The sequence below is a fragment of the Ylistrum balloti genome, unplaced genomic scaffold (genome assembly GCF_031769215.1).
Source record: "Ylistrum balloti isolate Yb309-2 unplaced genomic scaffold, AGI_CSIRO_Ybal_v1 Utg372066, whole genome shotgun sequence".
In the NCBI taxonomy this organism is placed as follows: Eukaryota; Metazoa; Mollusca; class Bivalvia; order Pectinida; family Pectinidae; genus Ylistrum; species Ylistrum balloti.
The window spans coordinates 884-11,493 of record NW_026782997.1 but is presented as its reverse complement, the minus strand read 5'-3'; the positions used below and the strand labels follow the sequence as shown (position 1 = coordinate 11,493).

Sequence of the window (10,610 nt, the reverse complement as noted above, 5' to 3'; positions counted from 1 at the left end):
ATGGTGACAATGGGTCGCCTTGGCGACAACCACGGTGAAGACTGAAGAAGTTTGACAGATGACCATTATTAATTACACAACTTTTTGAATCCTTATATAAAACTCTAAACCATTTTCTAATAGATTCCCCGAAATTAAAACTTTCCATGGCCTTATCAATGAAATCCCATTCTATCGAATCAAATGCTTTTTCGAAATCAATTAGATACAATAGTCCAGGCTTATTTTTTTCTTCCAAGAGCTGCATTAAATCATAAAGTTGTCTAGTGTTTTCCCCAATAAACCTACCCTTAATGAACCCAGTTTGAGTATTGCTAATGATATCCGGTAATAATGGCTTAATCCTATTTGCAATTGCAGCAGCTGCTATTTTATAATCAACATTTAGTAACGATATGGGTCTCCAATTTTTTATATACCTTCTATCCCTTCCCTCTTTTGGCAAGCATGTAATAATACCTTGACATTGAAAGTCTGAGAGTTTCCCATTTTCATATCAAGAACATTTCCGGACTCTGTAATTAGTTCAGAAATAGTTTTGTTAATGTAATTTCTTTTTTCTAAATTGCAAAAGTAATTGGTATTTTTCTCACCATCTTCATACCATGATGCTTTAGATCTGAACATAACACCCTTTATCTTATCCCTACGAATTTCTTCCAATGTCTGTTTTTTGTTTTCCAATTCTGTAAGAGTCTATAGAGGGGTATTTATTAATAATTTCTTCTAATTTGATAATATCAATCACTAGAGCTTTCTCCTGTCTTTTTCTATTCTCAACCTTATGTACAGAGAAAGAAATAGTTAATGTACGTATTTTCATTTTTAATATTTCAAATAATAATTGGCCATTTATCCGAAAAGTGGTGAACTCAAGATTCTGTTTGTCCCCAGTTGTGATGTACTCATCTATAGTTTCATTAATACAGTTTTTAACCTGCCTGACATGTTCTGCTTCCCCTAACAGTTTGATGTTGTGCTTCCAATATCCCCTTCCCCTTTGTATATTGTCTAGATTTAGTTCTAAAGAAATACACGTGTGATCAGTTCTGTAACCTTGAAGAATAGCCGTGGCTTTAATTTTTGTAAAAATATCACTTGTAGTTAAAAAATAATCTAATCTGCTTTGCCAGATAAGTGTTTTTTGCCTCCAAGTGAAAGTTTTTTGTTCTGGATAAAAATTCCTCCAAGGATCAACAAGATCAAAACTATTTATAATATTATGAATGCTTAACTGACATTTAGGGTTGTTATTTCTTACAATATTATGAGTGTCCATATCCCTGTCCAGAACTGTATTCCAATCCCCACATATAATCATAGGATACCCTTCCCAAGTTTTCAACATTTCACTAATGTTTTCAAAAAAACTGAGGTTTATCTAGGTTGGGCCCATATATACATGTCAGTATTAGCCTATTAGTATTAATAGACATATCCAAAATAATAAACCTACCTACTGGGTCTAATCTACTACCATGTATAGTGTAACTAAATGTATTTCTGAACAAAATAGCCACACCTGCAGATCTAGAGTTCATATTATTGAAAACACACTGATACCCCCACTCCCTTTCCCATAATTTTTTCAACTTCATTAGTACAATGAGTTTCCTGTAAACAAACAATATCTGCTCTTTTTTGTTTCAACCAATGGAACACATCCCGTCTTTTATGTTGATCAGAGTACAAACCCCTTACATTCATAGACAGAACTTTTAAATTAACCATGAGTTAACTTAGCTGTGCTAATGATACTGTGCCAGAGAGAAGCATCCAATCCACCTACATTCCGATCACCCCTTCTACATTCCTCTAGTGTACTTATACCGCTAAAATAGATCTCTGTCAACATTACTGCCCTGCTCGAACCTTTATGACTAGTAATGCCGGAAACCGGAAGTAGTATTCTAACGTTATGCCGAACCTGAATTCCGGATATCTTTGGTGTCGTCAAAAAACAAAAAACAAAAACAAAAATCATACAGATTATAATTTCTTCTTTATCCTCCATGTTGACTGGAGTAATCTCACAGAGAACAGCTCGAGGTGCGATGACCATGGTGTGAGTGGACATGTTAAATAGCTGAACCCGTAGACTCCTATTACCTTTGTAGTGATAGTTGATCATAGCAGGGTTCAAGTCCAAGTCCGGCTGAGATGTGATGCAGTCCTTTGCTGGCTGTAATAGGGCACAGGTAGGATGATATGGCATCTCCTTATCAACATACGACTTGACAATCACAGAACTGTTGGGTGGTACACTGATGTTCTTCTCTTCCGAACTTCTCACAATCCCAAGTCTGAAATTGTTCCTCGCTAGGTCCTTTTCCATCAAACTTAGACATTTAAACGCTAGGAACCATGGCGTATGTAGATCAGCTTCCTGTAGGAATCGAACACCATGCTGTTGACGACAAACCTCCAAAAGAACTGAGAGGATGTTGGTTCCTATAAGTAAAGGCACTCTGGAATTGTACGGACTATCCGGAACAACCAGTAAAACACAGTCCTGTAATGTCCTTCCTGCCAGTCCTGTAGCAGCTATAGTTGTCTCTATAAATCCTACATATGGTAGAGATTGTCCATCCGCACACCCAATGTTGAGTACACAAGTTAATGGCTGTATAGGAATATGGGACAGCTTCGAGTCATAGTAAGACTTGGCAACCGTCGATACTGTGGAGCCTGTGTCTAACAGTGCACGAGTCTCGTTTCCATCAACATAAATCTGGACTTCATTGGCTGATCCAATCAATCCACCACTTTCCTGACAAATATCTTTGTTGGGACTGTACTGTTTGACCTAATGGTGTCCCCTCCCCATTGGTCCCTGTCCATTTAAATGCTGCTGCTGATGTCCACGAGGTCCTGACCTCCTAAAGTTAGGTCTCCTGATATGATCCAGTCGCACTCTACAGCCATACTGTAAGTGACCAAGTTGTCCACAGCGCTAGCACTCAGGTTCATCTGTATATCCTTCTGCAGCATCTCCCTGGAAGTCTTGTTGCGGGAAATTCTGTCTCTGTTGCTGCTTGTGTTGCTGCTGTTGATGCTGATGCTGTTGAGGCTTGGGTTTCGGTGGCTTACTGTTGCTGGACTTCAACACCCGGACTTCTGAGGTAAGTTGTTTTATCATTCCTTCCAACTTCTCATATCGTTGATCATCGGGAGAAGGCATATCACCACAAGCCACCTTGACAGTAGCCATCTTCCTCTTATCTGCATTCACCTCTGACTCTATCCTCCTCAATTCCACTTTGAAGTCTTCGTAGACAGCACACAGGTCATACTTTGCTGCGGAACGATCCTTCAAATTAGGTCTAAGACCTTTCCAGATCCTGCTGTGTAACATCTGGTTACGTCTAACTGTAGGAAGTGGCTCCATCCTAGTAGCCTTCGTCAGCAAGTCCTCGAGACTATATCCCCATGTTGCAACATCCTCAGTCTCTTCTTGTCTGGCATTGTAAAACTTGCCCATCAGAGCCTCCTGATCCTCAACGACACCATAATTACACTCCACCTGTCTTAGTAAATCAGCAATAGAAGCATCTGTGCCGAGTCGCATGGCCACCTTACCAGCATTACCTCTAAGGGATCTTCTAACTAGCTGTCCTAATGCCTCAGGTGTGATAGTCTTGTCCTTCCTCAAACATTCCACTTCATAACGCCAAAGATCGTAGGTTGTCTCCCCCTTCACTGTAGGATCTCCGCTGAATGGTGGTAATCTGGCATTCTGGGTAACGATTAGGCGCTCAACATCCTTCTTCTCATCCTTAACCTCACCTAGCTGCTTCACATATCCAGCCATCCACGCTTGAAGTCCTCAGCGCTATCACACCTGGGAGTAACACCTAGATCCTGGAATGCTTGGACCAATTTTGTCTCCATCCATGGTGAATAATGCACGAGAAATTGTACAAAAACACACAAGTTGAATAACTAAAAAAAAAAAAAAAAAAACCTGGTAAAATACTAGCCGCAATATACCACTCGGCTAGAGAGAACTTCTCTTTAGCTCGATTGATTGAGCGTCAGACTAGTAAGCCAGGGGTCCCGGGTTCGATTCCTAGCGGAGGCATTGAGATGAAAAATGACCTCTGTCACACACCAGTGGTGGATTAAAAATGGTTAACCTCACTGCTTTCATACAAGCATTAAAACTCACCTGGATTAGGAGACTTTACCAAAAAACAGAGAAATGGCAAGCAATACTAATGTCATATATTGATACAGATCTTCTTGCTGTTAGTGGTACTGAATATATAAAGCTTTGTATAAACAAGTGTAAAAATAAATTTTGGCAGGATGTTCTAAATGCCTGGTATAAAGTGCAGTTAAAATATAATATTACCGACTTTCAGGAAAACTTAATTAAAGTTCCAATTTGGTATAATAGTAAAATTCTTGTTGAGGTAAAACACTATTCCTTAAAAAATGGTATAAAAGTAACATAATAATCATAAATTATTTGATGAAAAACTCAGAAACTGGCACATTTTACCCATTTGATGAATTTATTCAGAAATATAGAATAAACACTAATTTTCTAGAGTATCATGGTCTGGTCTCGGCTATAAAAAAATATGTCTCCTCATACGATACACATAAAGTACTTAATATAACTTACCCATACATACCAATTAACTTACAGATTTTCTTTAGAGATAGAAAAGGTTCAAAATTATTTTATAATCTTTTAAATAAATCAGAATTGATTCCAACAGGCACCAAAAAATGGAACTCACTGTTAGACGATATTGACCACTCATCATGGACTAGGTATCATAGAATCCCATTCCAGGTGACAAACAGTGCAAAACGTCAATGGTTTCAGTACAGAGTAACCCATTACATCTTGGTAACCAATTCTTTACTTTTCAAACTAGGACTAGTTATCTCCCCTCTCTGTGTTTTCTGTAATACTGAAACTAAGACAATTACCCATGTTCTATGGGAGTGCCAGGAAGTTCAAAACTTACTTCAGTGCTTTAAAACATTATTAGAAGCTTTATTAATCCCTTTCTCGGTAAACAAAAAATCGTTTATTTTTGGCTTTCTCTTTCAGAACTCTCTTCCCAGTAATCGTGTTGACAATGAAATTGTCATAATCATAAAACAGTACATTTATAGAATGAGATGCTTTCACAACTCTCTAAATATAAATGTTCTTATAAATATAATTAAAGAAAACTATTCAATCCAGAAATATATTGTAAAAGGTAAAGAGGACAAAGAAAACAACAATTTGATAACGAATGGAAAAAATGGGAGAAATTACTTAACCTGTAGTCTTTCAAATTCCACAATTCAATTTTAAATTTTTACTACTCATGATCTCTTGATGCCCCTGTCTTAGCCGTATATTTTAGAAGCACATATTAGTAGTTTCAAATAAGTAGTTTTTGCAATTGTACAACAAAAATATCATCATTTCTTGTCTTCCAACATTTCTACCTCTACCAACCCCCCCCCCCTCTCTCTCTCTCTCTCTCTCTCTCTCTCTCTCTCTCTCTCTCTCTGATGTGTGTGTGTGTGTGCATGCGTGGTTTATGGTGAGTGTATGTGTGGGTGTATGTGTACATAATCAAATATAATATTGGCAGTGTATATATGATGATGATGAGGATGACAATAATCGATGTTTGATGATGATGATGATGATGATGATGATGATGATGATGATGATGATGATATTGATGACGATGATGATGTGATGATATTGATGACGATGAAGATGATGCTGCTGATGATGATGATCATGATTTTGTCATCACCAGGTTTCACGATGATGATGGATGGTATTGATCTGTGTGATTGTGTGGGTATATGCCATTGTGTGTTTTTTGTAATGTCATTCATGTTGAAAAATGTGCAAAAAAAAATTAAAATTAAAAAAAAAAGTTGGCCTCTAGGGAAAGTTCCGGGAGCTACCAGATATAAAGAAACCCATAAACATTATTGGAATTATACTAATTAATTCGAAGCAGAAATGAGCCATGAAATAGTCATCTTTGGACCTCCGTAGAAACAATCAATGAGACATTGCAAAACACTGGCAATCGAGGATGGACTGATTGGATCTCAAATCATGCCTGGAGGACGTAAAAATGTGTATAAAGAAAAAGAATACAAATTTGTTGAAATGTGTACTCAAAATTTAATGTTAAATGTAATCTCGTGATACAGCTGGACAAAATGGCCTCTCCGTAACACATTGAGGGCTGGAATCAGTTTCTAGCCGATATAGTGCATTACTGTTGTTGTATATAAATGCTGTGTATTAATCCAAATTCAGATGTGCTGTGTTTACATTCATTATATCATATTGATTGTTTTCATTAAAAAAACTTGTTTTAATAATTTGTCACAATATGTGTAGATAGTAGACAGATTTTTCTAGAAAGCTCGGTTAATAGAATGACCTGTGTGCTTCCGGAAAGTTTCAAAATCTAGAAAGCTCGGTTATTAGAATTACTTTTATGTTTCCGGATGTTTCTAAAGACAAATGTAAACAAGCTAGGTACCTGCCAGTCTAGAATTATCTAGAAAGGGACTTTCTAGAAACCTTTAGTGTATATAAACCTGATGGAACTGAGCCTGAGCTGCCTTTTGAAGTATTAACGCCTTGGGTGAGCTAAATTTGAGACTTCAGTCTGTGAAGTGTGGAGTTTTACAGTGATTTAGTGATAGTGCCATGTGGACTTGCACTTATATATACCCAGTGAGGAAACAATTCTTGGAGAGTATTCTTCAGATAGCCTGTTTTCTGAACAATCTATGAATTCCTCTTGATTTGGAGGATTTCCACAAAAAGATAAGTTCTGACTTTTGATTAATTAGTAACTAGCTCTGTACACCATCGCAATATTTGTATCTACTTGGATCCCTCTAGCTGTTTGGTTTTCTTTGCTGTACGTTAATTTCATTACTGTGCATACGTAAGTAAAATTTCTGTTTTAAGCAACATTTATGTTCAAATTATAGTTTTAAATAGATTACGTGAGGTCAGTAGGCTTCCTGCAAGACGCCGTGTCGCCTGTTCCTCTAACCCAGACCGATACATCCTCATAAATATTTTTCAGGATTATGTAGTCTTCTACATATCTCACAGAATGGTTTCGATCCCCAGTTATCGTTGTACTTTGTCTGGTATCGATTTCGATTTTCGAATAAACGAGTGAAAGCTGTTTTATCAGTTTTCATCTTTATGTATTGAATTGGTATCTTTAAATCTAGAGCTGTCGATAAAAGTATCCGAAGGGAGGTACATAGAATAGTTTGCTCCCCCGCGAACAACAGGAACCAACGAATGCGTTTTGAAGACTTTAAAAGCTTTCTCTGTCATATAATCGCGACAAAGAGAGTTTTCAAAGGACAGGTAGTAGCGTGTATCCTTCTCTACATTATGTAGGCAGTTTTCACCCCAATTAGCCGCTCGCCCCTTTTCTTTACCCTCAGATTTCCACATCGGCCATAAATGCTTACATCCATGTGTTTCTGCAGTACTTTCACATATGTCTCCCGCCTTCCGTGTGTATTACAATTACCGACGAACCAGGCTGCGGTCATATTTTTTCGATCTGTACAGTTCACCTATATCAGTTGCATTTCTGTTTCTAGAGTTTAAATGTTTGCTCTCGAATGAGCCATACCGAGACAATATGTCGGAGTCTCGACGGTAATTAATTGTCCAATTGAACACCCGCTGCCATCTCTTCAAATTATGACTTATAGGTGGCGGTTCTACGCCGTAATAAACCCATACTTGACCGCGAGATTTAGCAGGAACATTTCCTCCCAAGTATGGAGTGTGAAATATCACGGCATTCTGAGAAGCCATCTTTGATTTATCTGTTGTCAACTCACATTTGTAGTCACAGTCATTGAACATTTCCAAACCTCCCGACAGTGGAACATTCCAATATAGGACGTATTTAACAGTTTCTGTTGTAAGATTGGTGTCATTCTTTTCCGAACTGTACCCGATATATCTAAAGCCTACTTCAGCTGGTATCAGTGAAATCCAGGATCGTTTCTGTGCGTCAATGTAGAAGAAGCCAATAAACCCGATCAGGACAAACAATGACAGCCCATAATACAGAACATACTTTCTGGTCTGTGAAAGAAAAGAAGATGATGATTAGTCACAACATATCACACATTACCAATGATTATTTATCTTCGATATGTCATGTGGACACTGGGGTCTCTAAAAAGTGTAATTCAGGGGTGTCTAAACACAATCGACATTTTGCATTTTCTGGTCCATATTGCCAATGAAAGCTATTTTCACATTAAAATAACTTCGTTTAGCCAATAAAATTCAGAATTTATGTATAGGTAGTAAGATGATCTTATCCGAGTTTATCTATACTAATCCAGTTAGGAGACTGGATAGAACATGGTAAAAATAACTAATATTACTAACGTAAGCTTTCGCTAAGACATTCGACAGAAACACATACAATATATGTTTGTAAGAAGGACAGCTCCTCCATGTGTCTCTAGAAGTAATTATAATAATTTCTGTGTTGCATATATGTACGTGTATGGTTATGTGTTGCATATATGTACGTGTATGGTTATATGTTGCATATATGTACGTGCATGGTTATGTGTTATATGTTGCATATATGTACGTGTATGGTTATGTGTTGCATATATGTACGTGTATGGTTATACGTTGCATATATGTACTGTGTATGGTTATGTGTTGCATATGTACGTGTATGGTTATGTGCTCTTACACCATTCATAGATGGATGTTTTAAAGCTACATAGAATGGCATGCTGACGCTGGAATAATTGCAATGCTAGTTAGCGCTGTTCATCCATTTGGTAAATTTTAAAATCTTGATACCAAACTATGTTTGATGATGGGCATTTCGATTCAAAACATGTACAGTAGAACGCCACATATCCTATACATAAATTCCGAATTTTATTGGTCAAATATCAAATAAGACATATAACTTTATGTATAGTACATACAAGCAATTTCTTTATTTGGTTAGAGTTACGCAAGAAATATTGCTGTAAACAAAAACTGAAGTCATTTTAATAACAGTTAAGGTAAAGGTTATAGTGAGATCCAAGGTCAAATGTCAAGGTTAGTTTTTTTTCTATCTCTTTAAACTAGTAATTTGTTTTGTTAACATGAACTTATCAAATGTAAATGGAGACAGGTGATGTATCACGTGCACAAGACTACCAAAGGTCAAGGCTGTGGAGCAAATATCAAACTTTAGTTGTTATTTCCTGTACATATTATGCAATCACATTGGGTTTCTTGTTATTAGTAAACAATTCAATATTACCGACTTACCTGTAACACTGCGTTGTCAGTCATTTTTTACGGTGTGGAATGTATCTACTCCTGGTTTGGCATTCGAGCACAATGTTGATTATCTTCTGTCCGTCTGCGGCCGAGTGTAAGGTTCACCTTTCACCGGTCTGGTGTCCGATTGTAATGTTCATCTATTTTTCCGCCTTTAAACGAAGTATCCTGACTAACATCTGTCCGTATGACTTTGGAGCGGGATATTATTTTTGTCTGTCCGGCGTCCGAATGGATTTGTTACCTATAGATCATCACAGCTGACATCCATCTTGAGGTATCTATCCAAAGAACAAAATTAAAATAACATTGTAGGAAAATAATTTGGTTTGAAGATACGGGACGTGAGAAAGCGGCACAGCCGCCTTTCTATAGGAGAACTGTATTCTGCAAAGGAAACCGGAACATGACTTACATCAACATGCATGTAAAGAATCTCGAAGAATCACGCGGCTAAAACTAGTAGAATGTTTACCAGATATGCATGTTTTGTCTACGACTACGGCATTGAATTGCGCATACGGTGCTCATATCCTAGACGAATCATGTCAATGTTTATTAATTAACGTGCTGAACGTCCGTTATTACGGGCCCCGTCAACATTCATTATCTAACGGGCTTAACGTCCTTTATTATGGACCCCGTCAACATTATTATATTACGTGCTTAACATCCGTTATTACGGTCCCCGTCAACATTTATTGCCCCGCCCCTCAGGTCCCTTGGGAGTGGTACTTATACTTTATTATTTTTCTTCATCTTTGGCTTGAGAAGATTTCTGCTACCATGAGAAGAAGTCGAAAATATTAAATTGTTAACGGACGCACGACGCACGGCGCCGGAGGAAGGTGATCGCAATAGGCCATCATGAGACTGTCTCAGGTGACATAAAAACCTTTAGGGTGGTCTGTTGTTATTTCATTGAACAGTTCGTTCGTTCACTCAGGTTACCTGTAAATGTAGACCCCGTTTTGTCCCCATACTTTTTTACTGTTAATATTTAGGTGAAGACTTCGAGATTACTATTTTCTTTAAAATTGTCAAAAAGCAATTTATGGACGGAAATTTATCTGCAACATAGAATTGTAGGTGAAAAATCAATTGTTATAAAACAGGTAAACACAGAAAGATATACTTTCCATCATATGCAGCACGAGTCTTGCGTTCGACCCCGGTATCGGTTAAATTAGAATAATAGGCGGATTATTCTTTAAGTAGTCATGTTAAACGAGATTATTTATTTGAATGTTTCGATGTGTGATATGTAAGT

At 37.4% G+C, this 10,610-nt stretch overlaps 1 pseudogene; it reads right to left on the bottom strand.

The window, feature by feature from the left end:
- Positions 1–2,953: 2,953 nt before the first annotated feature.
- On the bottom strand, positions 2,954–10,099 carry LOC132564215 (uncharacterized; annotated as a pseudogene).
- Positions 10,100–10,610: the final 511 nt, after the last annotated feature.